Below are 20,439 nucleotides of genomic sequence, written 5' to 3' on the forward strand. Positions count from 1 at the left end.
CCCTACTCTCTGCCCAGGGGCTGAATTCTGGTGCATTTTCTCGGGCCGCTTTTCACATATGCCAGAAAGAAAAACAGTAAACCTTCCACGAGGCCTATATTCATCTGAAAAATGAGGTGACTTGTAAATACACTTGAACCTGAGGAGGTCATGACATCCCCTCGAGGTAAATGAAAAGAAAACCTCATACTCCGAAATCAAGGCTCCAAAACCCGGGCTGGAGGCTGAAGTCCACCAATTTGTATAGAGGAAACGTATTTCTCAGGCAGTTCCCAGGATGGTCTTCTTGGTGGGCCTGCCCTCTGCCCAGTGGCTCCTGGAGTTGCTTCTTTATTAGAGCAACCAGATACAAGTTTATCTCCTCTGATCAGCATGTCTCTGTTTATTTTAAGAGAGAGAGACATGCCAGAACCGGTTTGGCTCAGTGGATAGAGCGTCAGCCTGCGGACTCAAGGGTCCTGGGTTCGATTCCGGTCAAGGGCATGTACCTTGGTTGCGGGCACATCCCCAGTGGGGGGTGTGCAGGAGGCAGCTGATCAATGTTTCTCTCTCATTGATGTTTCTGGCTCTCTGTCCCTCTCCCTTCCTCTCTGTAAAAAATCAATAAAATATATTTTTTAAAAAAGAGAGAGAGAGAGAGAGACAAAGAGAGAGAGAGATTGATTTTCTGCCACTTTGGGCAACACTAAGATCTCCAACCTGAACTTCACTGTGAAATCTTTATTGCTTTTGGAAGCCACAGTAACAGACAGAGAGACTGCAGCTGGGCTTGAAGTCCCACGCGAGCTTCATGTGGCCGCAGTGGGGGGGGGTGGGGGGGGGGGGAGTGTTTTAACTTGCAAACTGAGAATGCGATACAGCAGTCATTAAGGGAAATAATAAACATGGGCTCGAATGTGTATACAAAAGGGCAGCTCAATAAAACCAGCGGCAGGAACATCTATTTACTCTCCCTCCGTTAGCCATGATAGCTTACTATCTTCCATCGCTTTCGCTGGAGTTGCAGGCCTCCTAAAACGTCACATTCCAGAGTTTGGAAACCTAGAAGCTACGCTGGGTTCCTGCAGTTAAAACAACAATAAATATCTACAACGCGATCGCTCCAAGTTCAGTGATCTTATAAACCAGCCCAGGGCTACTCCCCTGAGTCAATGATATCACTTGCTGGGCTCGTCTAATAAATCACTCGGTCCAATGTAATCTCTGCTTGCACAATGTGTTTTAGCACCTCATACATTCTGGTGTCTCTTTAGGGCAATTCATTAATTAGACATTGTCATACCTGCAAACTCGGGGTTATACTCACCGTCCTCCAGTTTTCTTATAAAGAAACAAAAGACCTTGCACTCATGCATTGGAGAGAAGACAGCTTACATCCTGCCCTTTAGGCCAGGGGTCCTCACACTACGGCCCGCGGGCCACATGCAAATACAAATATTGTATTTGTTCCCATTTTGTTTTTTTACTTCAAAATAAGATATGTGCAGTGTGCATAGGAATTTGTTCGTAGTTTTTTTTTAAACTATAGTCCAGCCCTCCAACGGTCTAAGGGACAGTGAACTGGCCCCCTGTTTAAAAAGTCTGAGGACCCCTGCTTTAGGCACTGTGCTTGGCTCTGTTATGCTAAAGACCTTTGATTCCTTTGCTGATTTTTTGGGGGTGGGGGGGTTTGCAGTGTTTTTCATGCTGAAAAGGAACCCTAAAAATCAGTGGGGCAGAGAGTAAAGAGATCAATGCTTGAAGACAGAACCGTGCCCGTCAGATCTGGCAGGCTGGAAGCCAAGTTAAATGAGATCGAGAGGGCAGATGCCAGCAGATGGAGCAGTGATTTGAGATGAAAGGGAAGACAGTAAACATAGACAATGGTCTCCAGAAGCATGGCTGTAACAGGAAAACATGGAGGGTTTCTGTGCATGGCACCGAGGCTCAAAACCTAGGCCTCTTCAATACCTCAAAATCCTCTCTCAAAATCACCGCCGCCCTGACCTGTGACTCAGTGGATAGAGCGTCGGCCTGCGGACTGAGGGGTCCCGGGTTCGATTCCGGTCAAGGGCATGTGCCTTGGTTGCAGGCACATCCCCGATAGGGGGTGTGCAGGAGGCGACTGATCGATGTTCCTCTCTCATCGATGTTTCTAGCTCTCTATCCTTCTCCCTTCCTCGCTGTAAAAAATCAATAAAATATATTTTTTAAAAAAATCCTCACCGCCTACAATGCAATCACCAAGTTGATGGAATTTTTCCAAATCAGTTCGTCTAAGATTAGTAAACTTCCTTCGATGTTCACTACTGCACCTTAAGTCATAGCTTTTCTATTTCACACGTGGCCGCTGCAAAAACTTCCTAACTTTTGGCCCAGAATTCACACAGTCTGCAACCCAGCTACCTCGTCAGATTTCTCTACCTTGAAGGCCCCGTCTGAATCTTCTGCTCCAGCCAAGCTCGCCATCAAAACTGCCCTGCACTTTCTCACCCCCTGTCGTCGTATTCTCCCCCATCACCACCTGTGGAATGCATCACCATCCTTCCAGATCCATTTCAAGGATCATCTTCCCCAGGGAGCTGCCTGGCTCTCTCCAGCCAGAGCTGATGTTTCTAGTCTCTGTGCCCTGGGCCAGCGTGTCACTCATCACTCATCTTCTATTGCCTCACGGTGGCTTCTTAAGTTCCTTTTTACAGGGACCATCTCCTGTCCGTGGCTCTTGTAAACACCCGATCTCTCTGTATGATATAAAAAGGTGCCTGCCACCAGGATTTTTTTTTTTGGGGGGGGGGGGGGTCTCATTTGTTCCAACATGACGGAGATCGCTACAAACATGACCTCTAGTTTTGAGCCAACATTTATCCGTTTCATGCCCAGTTCCTGACTGCAGAGTTATGATGTCTCAGAGAGGAAGTGACCACCTTCCTAAGACCCCAGAAAGAACAAATTGTTTTCATCACGTGAACGCACAACAATAGCCAATCGAGTTGAAGACCAGGTAGGTGGCAAAGGATAGTTATCACTGGAAGCAATAATATGATCAGCTCATACCTTTCGGTCACTAAAACATCATGCAAGGAGCTGTGTGTGGTTTTTTTTTTTCAATCAGAGATAATGTGTTAGCATTATTTCAATGAGTTCTCTCAAATTTCCTCCATTCAGTAAATGTGTATGGGTTGTATACCATGTGCCTAGCCCTGTATTAGATGTCATTTCCACTTTTTAAAACTATTTCTAAGAAATGCTAATGAAGCCTCAAATTGTGGGGCGCAGAACCCGGTGCAGGAGGCTCAGCCTTGGATTTAGGGGTCCCTGAACTGGGACTTGACTGCCTCGAACTCACAGCCATGAGTGAGTCCCTTCTTTATCCATTTACTGAGATACAGAGGGAATAAGTCAATTTGTTAAAGATGTATCAGGTATCCAATATGCCTAAGAATAGATGTATACATACTGTATTTAGAACCAATGTATAATAATCACAGTAAGTCTGTCTCAAATAAGTCAACAAAGGCAAGAACAATTTTAATGGTATATCGCAGGAAAGAGTAATGGAATGAATGTGAAATAAATGAAAGAAATTCTTGATCTTTAAAGCCTACTATTTGGTTGGGCAAAAACCATATGCACATAAAAAAAGAATCTGGAAATAACCTCAACGCCACAGACTATTCCTTGTTAACTCTCATGAGACAATGAGTTGCCCCCAAAAAACAAGCTTATAACCTGGAAAGCTTTAAAAAAAAAAAATACAGAGATTTCTTTTAGAAGTCAGCATAGTGGCTACCTTTTTTGCTGTTAGCTTTCTATTTCTTGATCTGGGTGCTGGATGCAAGGTGAAAATATCCTAGCTGTCACATTTCTATCAATACATAAGACTTCAAGAAAATATTTTTAAGATATTTTTATTGACTTCTGAGAAGAAGGGAGAGGGAGAGAGAGAGAGATAGAAACATCAATTCTGCACAACCCACACAGGGGATCCAGCCCACAACCCAGGCATGTGCCCTGATGGGAAATCAAACTATGACCTCTTGGTTCATAGGTCAACACTCAACCATTGAGTCATGCCGACTAGGCAAGAAAAGATTTTTTAAAAATGTGGCTCCCATAGTCCCATCAATAGAAGGGAGATAGAAAACTGCCTGTCTTAATATATCCCAGGTGATCCTAACTAGGAGACATTCTTGGGGTCCCCTCTCCCCCCAAGGGCCTGGTGAAACGATGCAGGAACAACACCTTCTTGTGAGTGAAGAAGTGGCGGAGTTCTTCAGCAGAGGCGGAGGAGAGAGGGGTGTGATAAGAGCCATGTCTTGGAGTCTTCTTCCATCAATCAAAGATGTGAACTGGAGAAGACTGGAGCCAGAGAGACAAGGGACTAAGCTGTCTTTATAATACAGGTGTGAGGTGACAAGGGCTGAAATTACACTAGTGACTGTGGAAACAGGGAAGCATGGCTGTGGGAGAGACATTGTGGGCACATCAGACATTCCAGAGGGTGTATTGGCAGATGCCAAAGAACAAGGTTTCCCAGAATTCAATCCCAATGCTCATAAACTCTGGTATGTTCCTTTATCCCACCGAGTGTGTGTGTATGTATGTTTTGCCTAAGTTTCACACATCTTAGGTAGAGTCCAAAGTGCAAGCCATCTCATTCTGAAATCTATACTCTGAGACAGGATGCTCTATCTCCATCAAGAGCTCACAGCATGAAAGAGGCGGGCCTTCAGATGCTCTTGTGAGAAATCAATGTGGACAGACACTATAAACTCTTCCCCACATGCCTCACTCCTAACGTACAGAATATATCGCCTACCACTCCGGGGGCCTCGCCCGACGAGCCAGGACATGGTGCCAAGACCTGCAGTGGTTTTAGTGAAGCGAACAGATGTTGAGAAGAGGATGAGACCACTAGACATGTTTCCACTCGGAAGCTGGGCCAAGCTTTCCAACAAGACCTCCAAGGGCAAGCAGCTGGCTGGGTATTCACCCACCGTGCCACCTACATGAGCCCTAGTAGGTTTCTTCCCATAAAAGAGTGTGTTCATTGGCTCCAATTTGCATTGGTTGAAGGAAAAATATTACTGCGCAAGTAATGGAAATGACTCTTTGGTCAATTCAATGAATATGAAGATATAATAGTAGATCAGAACCCAAATGAAGAGAGATTGTTTTTGGAAAACAAATGGTGTCCTGGAAACCTTGATAAACAAAGAGAAGGGGCCCCCATTTTCTGAACTTTGATAAGATAATAACCTTTACCATGGCCACCATGAAAATTAAAATGCAGAAGTTATTCCTCTTTCTTGTCCTTTTATAAACCAAATAAGCAATTCTTATGGCCCATATCTGCCAAACCAAACACATTTAATCCTTAAAGCTAAAGACATATAAATATGCATACTTTATGACTTGTGCTTACATGTTAGTGTGTGTGTGTGTGTGTGTGTACGTGTGTGTATCTTTTATCATTAAGATCCTATCTTCTCTTTTTGCCTGATGTCCTAAAATTTCACAGTCATAGTCTAAATAGTATCTACCAGATATTATTTCCCTGCTCACCTGACTTTGGGTTTGGCCATGTCACTTGCTTTGGCCAATGGGATATGAGAAGATGTGATGTGAGCAGATGCCTTAAAAGTGCTCCTAGGGCCTGGTCTTTTGTGTTCCCTTGATATTACATGTGAGAACATGTTTTAAATAATCACTGAACCTTATCCCAGGCCCAAAACAAAGGTACATGAAGAAGACCTGAATTCAATCTGAAGCCTGAATTCCAGAAATATAGGAATGCAGGGAACAACAAAATAAAACAAAAACCTCAAAAAATGTTATTATTAATAACTAAGAGAGATAATATATTGTGCTCATGAGACAAAAAACAAGATACTATATAAAAATAAATATTCAAAGATCAAGAAAAATTCCTTGAAATTATATATATACATATATATATGTACATATATCAGCAGAAACAGAAGAACATTCAATAGAAGAGTAGGACAATAAAATAAAGAAATTCTTCCAGAAGAAAATCCACAAGATAGACAGAAAAGAGGGCATAAAAGATAATGAGAAAATTCATTCAGGAAGTTCATCATCCAACTAATATCAGTTTCAAAGAGAACAGAAAAAAATATAATATAAAATTAGCAAAAAGATAATATGAGGAAATGTCCAAGTACTGAGCATCCAGACTGAAATGCCCACTAAGAGTCCAATAAGAAATATGACTGCCCAAGAATATTTTGAAATTTTAGAACATCGGGCAAAAAGTTTCTAAGAAAACAGTTCTTGGGAACTATTTTATTGGGCATTGGATAGGTATCTCCCTTCTTAGTAGCAACTCTGAATTCCAGAAGACAAGACAAAAAGCAATGCCTGCAGAATTTGTGGGAATTTCATCCTAAAATGCTACATTCAGAACTCAATTCAAAGATCTCTCCTTCTGGGGAAGTGAGTTTTTTATATGCTTTTTCACCCACAAGAATTCAGGCTTGTTTATCCTCTAACCTCAAGATTTTCTTTCTTCCATTTCTCACCTTTAAAAAAGGACAGTTGTTCGGGGGACGGTAAGATCCCAAAGAGAAGCTGGAGAGCAGGATTTTCTTCCAGACTCAGATCAAAGCCCAACTAACTCAGGGAAAAGTAGGATGGTCCCTTCCGGTGTTGTGCGTTTGGGGGGAGCACTAAGTAGGAACTTGCCACCAGATCTCTCCTGCAGCTCCTGTCACCGTTTCAGACATCATTCTATTAGAAAATGATTCCCTGTCTCCCCAAGGCATCGGGGTCCCAAGAATCCCCTGGCTGTCATGTTCCCATCACATCACGTACCTCTCTCTCAGCAGTGCTCACTCTTGAGAGCAGGCTTCTCTGTGCAGCCTGGGAACAGGGAAGGGCACATTGTGAAGAAAAGGTGGGGAAGAGGGAGATGTGGCTAGTGAGGGTGGGCAGAGGGGATACCACACAGAGAAGAAAGGGTGAAGGGATGAATCCAAGACACCTTTATAACATAGTCAAGGAATGGCTCTGGAAGTCCGCTTTCCTGGGCCCTCTACGTAATTCCCAAGGCATTATTTTAGGAAGTGTAACAGAAGACTACTAGATCACAATTACTTGAGCCCAAGACTGTATGATATTTCTTAGTCATAGTTCTCTTCAACCAATGTGTGTAGATGAATGAGTACTGTTAATTGCGATATGATTTTGAAGGCCATAGAAATAGGCCTTATCAAAATTCAGTTCTTCTGTTCCTATCTCCAAGCTAGCCTTGCTCAATGACTGACTTTGAGAAGCCCCGACAAGAATGAGTCTCTCCTTCACCCAGTTCCTCCCGTGCTGCCTTATCTAGAAACCCTGGATCTCAGCTCTACCAGTATCTCCCTCTATCTCCCTAGATGTGGGCTCTTCAAGGGTAAGGCTGCCTCCAACTTGCTTTGAGATACCCAGTGCCCAACGCATAGTTGACTGTGAATGAACGAACGAATGAATGTGGCCTGCAACCACCTTCCCAGAGTTCTTGAATCTGCACCAACAACTTCACTACTGTCCCCCTGGTGGTGAGAGTCACCACACCCTTCAGAAAGGTCCTGTTTATAGCAACAGTTCTGTGGTGTGCTTAAGATGGACATAGGACCCTCATGCTGTGAAGGCCGCTTCCCTTTGGAAGCCCATGAGCTCTGAAGGCCCAGTGGTTTCAACTGTGGAGCAAAAGGCTGGAGAACCCAGAGGCCACTTCTGTTCATGCCTGTAGCTTCCATCCCATCCCAGCTGCACAGCCTCCCCGGCGCCTTCGAGAAAGTCCTGTGGCTTTACGGTTGAGGGGTGAGGATATGCGAGGAAATATACAACCCACAATATGAGATTTTGGATTCCCATCCAAAATAGTCTGTCCAGTTGTCCAAACATATCACAGATATCAGGTCTCGGATAACAATTTTTGGTTTCAGATGTGGTCATGGGATTATATGAGGCCGGATACTAAATAAGTCAGTACTTCTGACTACTTTACCAAATTTATATTCCCTCTGGAAGCAAAGAGCAGTATGGTATAGTGAAAAGAGCCCAGGCTCTGTAACCAGATGGATCTAGTTTTATTTCTAGTTCTATGTACTTGGTGTGTGGTCTTGGGCAAGTTTTATCATTTCTCCATCTCAGTTTCCTCATCTGTAACAAATGAACAGTAATGATGCTATCTACTTAATCTCAATAGACTAGAGATCATATATGTAAAGCATCTCACACTTCTTAGGCATTTATTAAATAAGTAATCATTTTATGTCATTTGAAATAGCACACTGTCCATCCTAAGATGCACCTTTATTTTATCAACCCAAAAGAAAGAACAAAATGCTGCCAGAGACACTATGTCACTTTGCTTTCTTATCACACTGAAAGTGCTTTTTGTAGACATTCTATGTGGATTTTTGTATCATATAAACTTGTGTGCACACATGAAAAGAAAAACATATGAAAAATAAAATGCTAAAGTAGTCTTAAAACTTATTCACATTAGGTCTTAGAGAAAACCTCGGTTTCAGAGATTTAAAAATAAGAAAATAATGTGTTTAGTGCTGATGCAATAGAGAGCTGTTCTGTAGGGACACACGGGGACGTAGTCTCCATTTGCAGTCTCTGGCTCCATGACCAACCATGGTGCCTCTGGCAAAGTACTGACCCTCCCTAGGCCAGGGGTTGTTGCAGAAGCGAAGATGTTTATGCCAAACTTAGTGCAGAGTAGAATTTAATAAATATTCCCTCTCTGCCAAGAGCCAACAGTGTAGTCAGATATGGCAGCGACAAAAAGCACAGTAATTGCTGTCTTTATAAGCAAGTTCACCTACACGATCTCATTTAATAGCTCCCACAGCCCTGCAAAGTGGGCAGAGTAAACATCACTCCCACTGGTCAAAGGCCACATAGCTCATTAGTAACTGAGCCCGGACTCAAACCTCTCGCTACCTATTTCAAGCTATTTCCATCATCCTTGGCAGCTTTTCCATTTGCACAGAACGCTTTCACGTGCTTAAGAACAAGGAGAAGATGGCTCTGACTTCTGAACCCTTGAGGTATCTGTAGCATAGAGAGTCCGGCCGACTTGGTTTCAAATCCTTATTTCACCCGCCATTTCACAGATGAGAGGAATGAGTCCCAAGGGGGTTAAGTAACTTGCTGAAGGTCACAAGGCCAACAAGTGTGAATCCAGATTGTGGAGAGCCAAGGTCTGGGCTCTTAACCACTCAGCTCACTGCCTCTTCCATGTAAGAGAAAAAGGATCCCTACTCTTCAGAGCGGTAAGAATCTACAGTCATTTAGGTCAAGCCCCCAACCCAATGGCCAGTGTCTAATGCAGCGGTTCTCAACCTGTGGGTCACGACCCCTTTGGCGGTCAAACGACCCTTTCACAGGGTCGCCTATCAGATAGGATATGCCATCCTGCATATCAGATATTTACATGACATTACAGTTATGAAGTAGCAACGAAAATCATTTTATGGTTGGGGGTCACAACATGAGGAACTGTATTTAAAGGGCCAGAAGGTTGAGAACCACTGGTAATGGGTGCCCAATAAATACCACCTATTATCACTGTAGTTCATAATAGTAATAATAATATTTTAGCAGCCGTACTGCTGCATTGTGTGGGCTACAGAAACCCCCACGGTCCTCTCCCAGACCTGCAGGGGGGCAGTAGGACCAAATAATCTTCATTTAGGGAACTTACACCTTCTTGTGTTTTCCCAAATTGCCTCATCTCCTCCTGACTATAGAAACAGGCTAAAAGTTACACAGAGAAGAGAACTAGCTGACGTCTTTAGCACTCAGGGATGAACGCATTGACTCTGTGTTTCCAAGGAGCATGAGTGTTTATCTCCAGCAGGAGCCCGTGCGCCTAGAGCGAGCTGCAGCCTTAGAGTGAGGGCGCTGGCTCACTCAGCTTTCCTACAGGAAACACGAGACTTGTGACCAAGTTCTTGCGAAATCCAAACAAGGTTTCTCGCTCATGACTGCTGTTGGCTCGTGACCAAGAGAAGACCCATCAGCTCAACAACTTCAGAGCTTACATGTAAACAGAGGACAGTCTGCAAATTCGCTAATGGTTCCTCTTTACCATAAGCTAAACCTAGATTCTAAGAAAACAAAGGCAAAAAGCTCAGCACTTAAGGTCTCAATGTGGCAAATTGCCCATTAGCTTATAAAAAAAATTTTTTTGAAAAATATATTTTTATTGATTTCAGAGAGGAAGAGAGGGAGAGATAGATAGAAACAATGATGAGAGAGAATCATTGATTAGCTGCCTCCTGCATGCCCTCTACTGGGGATCGAGCTCAAAACCAGGCATGTGCCCTGACCGGGAATCAAACTGTGACCTCCTGGTTCACAGGTTGCTGCTCAACCACCGAGCCACACCAACTGGGTTCAAAAATAATTCTTACTGGGAGCCTCAAAATGTCCCATGTGCTGGTCCTAGTTAAAATCCATTGTGATATTTTAAAACAACTCCTATTTGCCTTGTAGGAACTACAGATTCATTGTGTGAGTCTGAAATTGCATCCAAAAGTATCTGGGTACCTGCTCAAAACCTGCATTACTTTCTTGTCTGAGACCTGCAACCCAACACCACTGAGAACTAGTGATTTACAAGCCAACTTGATGCTGAAAAAAAATTCACAATTCATCGTTAAAGAAAAATAAGTCACAAAATATTTTTGTGTGGCATGCTTTTATTCCAAGAATATATTTATAGAAAAATATTAAAAACTCACACCAAAAATACTAGCAGATAGGTTATCTGTGGATGTCAGATATATGAATGATTTTTTTAAAAATTTTGTTCTCTGTGTTTTTTGTATGTTTGCTTTTTTTTCTACCATGAGCATATGTTTTAGAATCTGCAAAAGCCTGCTAAGTGTTAATAAATGGCACCTACAATTGACTTCAGAAATTATTGCCATGATTGCCCCAGTGACTCATGAGCCTTTCTCTGTCTATACTGCATGACCTGGGTAATAAGAGTCAGGAATGCCTTCCATGGACTGCTCAGCCAGCCATTGCCAAGTCACCAAATCTGGACGCACAAATGCTCGGCCCCGTTCAGATGTTGAACAGAGAAGACCACTCGTTTGGTAAGAAACAAAAAAGGGGACTAGCATCTCTGAAAAGAAGAGGAAGGAAACAGAAGAAAAGCTGTGTAACCCAGAGAGCCTTCCAGCTGCTTGTCAAGTGGGAAAGCTGGTTGCTGCTTGTAGGATGTTTCTAACTCCAGCTCCACAGCCAAAGCAGTTAGAAAACTAAGGTTCCTATCAAACTAATGTTTTATTTTGGTGGCAGAACTAAGAAACACATCCAAAGGCTTGAGGGCAAATACACATTCCTTACGGAGAACCCCCTCAGCTGTCCAGACCTTGGCCTACTGTTGGCGCTCCTGTCCGTGTGTAGGATTTAGAAAGTGGGGGGCCTTGGGGGGCGTGGGAGGCAGGAAACATCCCCACCAAGGTTGCCAGACTTGGTAAGTGAAATCAATGCAGGACGCCTAGTTAAATTTAAATTTCAGCTATGACCCTGGCCAGTGTGGCTCGGTTTGTTGAGCATCGTCCCATGCACCGAAAGGTTACTGGTTTGACTCCCAGTCAGGGCACATGCCTGGGTTGTGGGCTCAGTCCCCAGTAGGGGGGTGTGTGGGAGGCAGCCAAACAATGTTTCTCTCTCTCCCTCCCCGTCTCTCTTCCTGTCTGTGAAAAATCAATAAAAACATTTTAATTATTTTTAAGTTTCAGCTATACAACCATGATTTTTCTTAACATAAGTATGTCCCATGCAGAGTTTGGAATATACTTATACCAACAATTACTAGTTTGGATAAGGTTCAAATTTCACTGCACCTCCTGTATTTTAGTGGGCATCCCTGACCCACTTAGAACACAGAGGGCCAATCTGTGGGCATATTGTCTCACGCAAGATAGACAGTGTACAGACTGAAGGGATTGTGGGTAGAGATACAGGGAATCTGGGGCTGAGGAGAGATGCTCTAAGGAGCCAGAGAAAGCTCGTACAAATTGAGCAAAACAATGGATTGTCTAAAGCCCTGCTGCTACCATGTAAGAAAATTGGACCTTTCTAAGGCGGTCAAACCCATATTACCCCAAAAGCAGAAGGTAGCAAAACCCAGGAAAGTCCCGGGGTCCGCAGTGTGCAAGCAGGCTGCAGAGGAACGTGCAGAATGGCAAAGGGTAAACCTCAGAACTGTTGCCGTTGGGGCTGAAGTATGTGTTGGTCGGTTCTGCTTAGCTTTTCCTCCGGCCAAGGTTTCAGCACCTCATCTGAGTCGCTTGCACCTTGCAAAATTGTTTTCCAGAAAAAGCACACTCGAAAAAAATAAAATAACCCTTGAAAAAGAGCCTAAGGGGAAAGAGACACGTGTTGATGCCTGGATCTCCCTGACACCAAAAGAATGAAGAGTAGGGAGCGAGCATCCCCCAGGTGGTTCATGGCGCTGGGAACAGAGAACGCCTTAGCTTTCCCCACAGATGACTGGCGTGTAGATGAAGCCTGTGACTGAGATATTGAAAAGCATTGATTGGGAAATCGGTGTATGTGGGGGGGGGGGGGGGGGTGTCATTTTATTTTGCCCACAAGTGGCCAGTGAATATTTTCACCCATCTATTTGTAGCCCATCTGAAAAACAGGATTCGCCATGGAACAACGCGCTCCGCACTCTGTCTGGCTGAACAGAAACACTGAAATGACTTCTTAATTTTCTCTTTTGCATTGACTGCACCCCACCTGGGACCTCGGAGCATCTGACTGGGGGGAAGTCCTCAGTTTCTCAGAGCCAGATGGCTCGAATCCCACTGGAGCCAGCTCGGCCCCTCACCCCGCTATTGTCCTAGCTACAACCATGTTCTAGAACAGTGGTTCTCAACCTTCTGGCCCTTTAAATACAGTTCCTCATGTTGTGACCCAACCATAAAATTATTTTCATTGCTACTTCATAGCTGTAATGTTGCTACTGTTATGAATCGTCATGTAAATATCTGATATGCAGGATGGTCTTAGGCGACCCCTGTGAAAGGGTCGTTGGACCCCCAAAGGGGTCGCGACTCACAAGTTGAAAACTGCTGTTCTAAAATGTTGGAGTCTGACGGAAGGTCACAGCTAAGGTTTGATGGGGAAAGCAGAGCCACCAACTGCGATGTGAAGTAAAGTAAAGGCTTTATTGCAGGGATCAGACCAGCACCTTTGCAGGAGCCGGCGAAGACGTCTATGGGAGCCTGAACCGCTGCCTCTTTTAGTGACCCTGGAGTTGCGATAGGTCAGCAGAGTCCCCGATGGGGGAGATAAGCTGGACTTGAAGCCGGGAGACGAAGGACAACCTGGAACCTGTGTCTGGCTCCCCTCTCTGACCTTGACAATACAGATAACCTGCAGAAGAACTGGCACCCTTTGCCACAAAGCTGCACGGGGTGCTGGCCCAGGACTCATAGAACCTTCTGGAGATCAGATGGGAACTGGGGAAGCCCCACCTCTGAGCACAATGGCTGCTGCTTCATCCTACCTTCCAAGTCTCATGTAAATTGCCCAACCCCAATCTGGGGCCACAGGAATGGGGATTGTGGGACACACAGCTCCTTGTACAGCATAAAACCTCTACCAGGTACTAGGCGTGTTCCCTGTTCTGTCATTACCCAGCTGGGTGAGCTTCTTGGGCATTAAATCTCACCAAACCTCTGTTTCTTCAGCTGTAAGGACAATATCTATTAAATCATTCAAAACGCAAACATGCCAGGTGTCCAGCGTATACAAGTGTGCCCAAGTCCCGCCCTCATTCTTATGGATAACAGTATCTTCATTGAAATGTTGCTGATGGATTGGGGTTGAATAAGATGGTGACCACGAACATAGCACATAGAAAGAGCTCAATCTATGCTACTGACCCCCCATGACAAGTTCATGTTTATGGTCAGCTGATCTTCTGCGAGCTGATGAGCTACCCCCCTTCCCCAGCCCCTCTTCTGAGTTCCTTACACATGAACTTGGAGAACTACCAGCAGGGACAACCAACTCCTGAGCAGATTCCTGATGCCACTTCAAGTCATCCCCAGCTTTTTAAAGACGTGCCCCACTACACGCAACCTAGAAAGTGTGGCTGTCCTCTCCTTAGCCTCACACTCGGAGAAAAATCTGCTTAAGGAAGAGGAAAAGAGGGGGAACCCTGCCAAGCAGACAGGTGCAGGTGTAGAAGGAAAGGGCTCACTTTCCAAATGGCTGCTGGGGTGTTATTGTTGACACTGCCATAGTCACTGTGATGTTGGAGAGTTAGTATAGTAAGAAGAAGTCTCCAGCCAAAGCTGGGAGGGCTCAAAACAGAACTCTGGAGAGACCATAGCACCCCACACCCCTACCATTTACCTCACTCACAGTCTTGTTAGGACCATAATTTCCAACTGGTTAGCGAGCACCTCTGCCTCCTTTTCTCCTTCCCTCCTGCTTCTAGTGGCAAGCTGGCGGCTGGATGTTGTAGGTGGCTTCTATGCGGTGGTTTTCCACAGTCTGTAGCCCAAAGCTTAGCTCTCCATGGGACAGCTGTGAGCAATAAGCTGTAATCAAAGTAGCTCCCCAACCAGGGAGTCCTGGGAACATGGGAGGCCTCTGAATAACAAGTCTGATTCTGTCTTTGCTCCCTGGATGTGTTCCAACGTGAACATCCATACACAGTTCTGGACTACAAGGGCTATTGAGAAACACCATGTTTGAAAATATCTCCCCACCTGCTAGCACAATACTCTTCTGGTATCAGTCAACTGGTCACAATAGGAGGGTCTCATCTTACTCTTAAGTTTCTGATCTTATCATTTGAATATTCAAAATCTGCAAATATTCTCCCTCCCTCCCTCCTTCTTTCTTTATATGTTGGCATGTGAAACTGCCCACAGGACTACTAGCTGTTGATCTATAATCATGTTTACAAATTCCGATCATTATGGGAGACAATTATATTCTAGAAATGATACAGTATTTAGATGTCAAAAAGAAGTCATCATTCTTCGAAATAAATGGCTACTAGCTTTCTCAAGAACTCATTTTACGAACTCAAGTTAAAACAAATGAATACATGTTCCTCTTTTTGCTTCCTCTTTTGAGCAATTTTATGATTGAAAAAAGACACTTTACCACAATGGAAAATACCTCATTTTTCCATTAAAGTGTACTCTTTTTTTTTTTCACAGCTATTAATCCACTTCCCTGTCCACTGGGCTCAAAGGAGCTGTTCCTAGGAGACCAAGCCAAAGTTTCATTAGGAGGTGGAGAGGGGGGTGCCTGTTAGCGAGTCTGCTAACCACCCAACACTGAGATGATCATGGCGTATTGGCAATAGCACCGAAGCAGCCAGTGGCAAAGTGAGAACAAATCATGCCACTGAGTGAGTCTGATCTGCTTTGTGCCGAATCAGAGTCCAGGCTGGTTCCCCCCACAGTGGAGAACCGGCTGGGTCAGCGCTTTTATAGGCAGTGGCCGAGACTGGGAGTGCTCAGTGCTTACATACCCTCGTGTCATCCAAAGGAGAGAGTCCACATGGCCCAACACCCAGTAGCAACTGGGTTGAAAAGATAAAAGCAGGCTTACTGGTGAGATGAACACCAAGGTACAACTGGATGAATGTTAAGCTTTGTGTATAAGCCCAAGGGGGTCAGTCTCTTCCAGTGAAACAGGGACTTCTTCCCAGGTAAGCATTCCAAAGACAAAGAATTCAATCAAACATACTGATGCTTAACGTAATGTAGACAAATCATTGGAAGGACTGAGCAACTACTTTGTTCTGCAACTTTTCTTTTTTTCTTCTTAGTTAGGAAATCCCAATGTCATATCAAATGGATAGCACCAGCCCCACACCAATTTCACTCTCCCGAGTTAAGATTTTCTTTTTGACAATAGGATTCTTCTCTTTTTAATCATCTTTCCAGAAGGCTTACATGTATTCCCAAAGCTGAGATATCTCTGTAGACAGCTTAACCCCTATATTAGCTCAAGGTTTGTACACATTCTCCACATATGGTGTGTTACTCATAGCCTACAGATGGATTATTCCTGTCCTTAATAGTCTGTATATGATGATAAAATACAACAATCTCTTCATGATCTGTTTAAAATGGATTAAAGGAAGAAGTGATTATGAGGTCTGGGTAATCTGCATTTAACTGTATAGGTATCAGAAATATTACCAATGCCTCCCTTTTCTTTCTCCTTCTCTCTCTCTCTCTCTCTCTCTCTCACTCACACACACACACACACACACACACACACACACACAATATAAAAGCATCTAGGCAGTGTTTCTCACAAGAAATTAATTCATTAGATTCCACTAACTCCTCTTGGGGAAAGAGCTGCTAAGCGGGAGCATGTACCTAAAACGACAAACAGTGAAGATGAAGAAGAGAAGCAAAGAGTTGCCATAATCCTCATGCTGGATTATAACTTAAACCCTGAGTAACCTTGGTTTCGTGGAAATTCATTCCTTTTTTATGAGTTTGTTGCAAATAAACTTCAGTGCATAATACTGTGGTGCTAAAATAGAAATACGGTAGAATCTTGTTATTGCAAAAATTTGGCAAAGCTACCAGTGAAATCATGTCCCTTGAAACATAACAACTACACACAGTAAAAGTCCAATTCCTCTCAATGCGTCCATAAAGAGGTGTTAGGCCGGGTCCTCAGAGTCGACACCATAAAAGGGTTCCAACATATTTAGTGAACCCACGTTCAACTCGGTAATTCTTATCTTGCCGTTAGTGTGGTGTGTTAAATCCACGTCCCAGTAAATTGCTGTGTGGTATATGAAATGTATTAAAAGTACACGAGCTAAAGTTATTTTCATTACATTTCACTTGAATGTCGGATCATTAGAGTATCATTTTTCCCATCCCTATAACTGAGAGCATTTCACTCTTCCATGGAATTTGCCCTTGACTGTAGACAGGGTGGAGGTGAGCAGAGGGCGTAGGACTTTTCTGAGGTCTTGTATCAAAGGGGTGGTAGGAAAAAAACTAGAGTTGAGGTTTCCTCAGCCCCACACACTGAACCATGCTGATGCCAGGCCTTGTCAATGCCACCAGGTCGCTGGCATTGTGCCTCATCCACAGCCATGCTCACAATCCAACTACGAGGCTCCAGCCATGAGTGTACTAATGCCCCACGCGGAACGTTAGGTTAACAGGGGATGCGGCTGAGCCAGCCTTCCTGGAGGCTCAGGGTGGTCAGAGCTGCCAAGTCGAGAGGGCGTTCACTACTCCCCAAACCACCCGCTGGCATGGCCCAGACTCTTCCATTGAGCCTGTATCATTTCACCTCAGCCAGGCACAAAGGAATGTATCTGAGAACGTGCGAGGAGCCCGCAGATTTTCCAGGCCTGTGTTGAAGCATTTGAGAAGGTATGAAGGAGTATCGGATGGCTTACATTATCCCTCGCGGTGATGTGGGATATCTAAGGTGGTGGTGAGGGGTGCTCCAAGGGGGGAGAGATGTGGGCTTCAGGCACTGACCCCTCCTTGCTTGATGCCTTTCTGACATGGCCACGTGTCCCATTCCTTGGTGTGAGGCCCCCAATGAGCTGACTTCAAAGCAGTTACAATTAGAAGCTAGAATTGAAGGCCAGCCCAGTGTAGGATGAGGAAAGGAGAGAGGAGAAAAGAAGTCATTTCCATTGAATGTAGCTGATGTTTAAAGAAAATTCAAGTCAGATGTTTCCAAGACTGAACTCAAACAGAAGCTAGGGTCTCATAGAGGCCGACTGAACCCAATGATGAAGGGTTTCTTCGTTGGATAATGGAACAGACTTACTGGAATCTGTGCTGTGAAGAGACAAACACAAAGCAAGGCTGTTTTAACAATTTGTATTTTAACAGTTTAGCGTGGTGCCCTGGGGCACAGTCTGGCATTTAGAGCATCTTGAAAAAAGAGGATGCTGCTAGAAGGTGAGTGTTCGGAATCCAGAAGTAATAAGGCCCAGAGGGCACTTGGGGGCAACAATATAGAAAACCCAGAGGGCACATGCTCATGCCTTTCCTAGCATTCAACTAGAAAGCCTCATTTCACTTCTTGAAAATGGGCTTTTCAAGTTTTATTTCTCCAAAATGAAATCTTACTTCCTTCCAAATCTGCTTCTCTTCTCAGATCAGCAAAACGTGACCTCGCATTGAAGAATACCAAGATGATTTCTCTAGAGACATGGATTTATACAAAATGTAGTTCTTTCGAATAGAGCAAGTACAATCCCACATCACTTATTCATTCATTCATTCAGCAATCAATCACTATGTGTCCAGCAATGTGCTTGCCTGAGGCCCCACCAATAGCCTCCTCTTTTGGTATTTGGAAACTTTGTAATAAACCAGGTCTGTGTGCTTTCTCTGAATACTTTGCTTTTCAAAATCTTTTTGTTTTATTTTTTTTAATCTTTATTGTTGAAAGTATTCCATATTTCCCCTCTTCCCCCAATTGACTTCTTCTAGCCCACCCCCACCCTCTCCCCCAGGCCTTCATCACCCTATCGTTTGTGTCCATGGGTTATGCATATATGCATACAAGTTCTTTGGTTGATCTCTTTCCTCCCACCCACCCTCCCCTGCCTTCCCTCTGTAATTCAACAGTCTGTTCCATGTTTCTAAGTTTCTGGATCTATTTTGTTCATCAGTTTATTCTTTCATTTTTTATTACAAAAAGAATGTGTGTTCTGTGTAAGTATAGCAGTGTATGTTTTTAAAAGCCAATCCCACTTCTCTAAGGTAACTGACGTTAATTTCATGTATATCCTTCTATTGTTTTCTCTATGTTCATACAAGCGTATGTTCATAGAGAGAGAAATTATCTCTATTTATAATAATGAACTCATTCCATAAACATTGCTCTGTAACTTGCTTTTCTTTGCTTTATTTTTCATAAAAGATTTTTATAAACTCATTGAAAATATTGGCTTCCTGCCCTAGCTGGTCTGGCTCAATGGATAGAGCATTGGCCTGCGGACTGAAGGGTCCCAGGTTCGATTCCAGTCAAGGGCACATGCCTGGGTTGTGGGCTTGATCCTCAGTAGGGGGCATGCAGGAGGCAACCAATCAATGATTCTCTCTCATCATTGATGTTTCTATCTCTCTCTCCCTCTCCCTTCCTCTCTGAAATCAATAAAAATGTATTTTTTTTAAAAAGAAATATTGGCTTCCCCAATCTGGTAAAACCCAATTGAATTTTAAACAGCTTTAAATTGTACATATTTGCTTACAGACAGGCAGAAACCTACTACAATAAGGTAAGAAGGCACCATGTGTCCTCTCTCTTTAAATAATTTTCCTTGCTCCTGGAGATCTTTATAAAGTGTCCACATTTCTGAAGGTTGTTGAAAAAACTGCTAATGGCCCCCGGGAAATGGAGTCATAGGAAGTCAGCAGCATCATCCATGAGCATAAGGCCAGAAAGACTCAGCACCAGACCCTGGAGAGCCCTGAAGGTACGTGGGGAAGTTTACGGAATATTGATGGTTAAAAGCATTGACCAGTGGAGATGGAAAACAATATGGTGCCAGTCCCTGAGAAGAAATGGGTTATCTAAAAGAAAAAGGCAAAGAAAGGAGGGTGTGGAAAGTTCTAGAAGACCTCCCTTCCTATTACCCTATTCCATTTTTTTAAATGAGCATTATTTTATTTTCTGAAATAAATTATTTTATTTATTTTATTTTCATTATTTTATTTTCTCTTTGAATCTCAACTGTATTTTAGAAAATAGTATTGCACCAATGGTACGTTTCCTCAACCAAGAATAATCTGGTTTTTAGGAGATATATACTGAAGTATTTAGGGGTAAGGGTACTATAACTGCAACTTACTCTCAAACGGTCCTGAAAAGAAAGGGAAAGAAGAGAGGGAAGGGAAGGAGGAGAAAAGGAAAAAGAAAAGAAAAGTGATCCGATAATGTCGACTAATTTTTTTTCTTTACCTCAATGCTTGACCTAAATTAAGTTCCTTCAATATTACCATCAAAAAGAAAAGAGGAAGAGAGGTCAGTATAGCAAGTGCAATAAAGCATCATTCCTTAAAATCTTTAAAATTCTTCCATAAAATAAAGCCATCTCATTCATGCAAATGTTACTTCATTTATAATAATTTCTGACTATGCTACACCACAGAGAAAGTTCCTTTTTTATTTTAATATTTTTTCACTTTGCTCACAAAATTTAGCAGTACCACCCATATAATATATATATTTGGTCTTAAAATCTAGGTTTCAATATCATATTTGGAAGGGGCCCTACTGCAAATTCCCAATTATAACATAGTCTCAATTCTTGGAACAGAAAATAGTTCTTCACCCGTGGCCATTAAAAACAAAATGCTATTTTGGGCGTTATGTTGGACACCAGGGGACCCACGGGCCACAGGAAGCCATGTGAGCCTTTGTGCGCCTCACTCA

The sequence above is a fragment of the Myotis yumanensis genome, unplaced genomic scaffold (genome assembly GCF_028538775.1).
Source record: "Myotis yumanensis isolate MYYU_CA2020_CCGP unplaced genomic scaffold, mMyoYum1.0.hap1 SCAF_22, whole genome shotgun sequence".
NCBI classification, from domain to species: Eukaryota; Metazoa; Chordata; class Mammalia; order Chiroptera; family Vespertilionidae; genus Myotis; species Myotis yumanensis.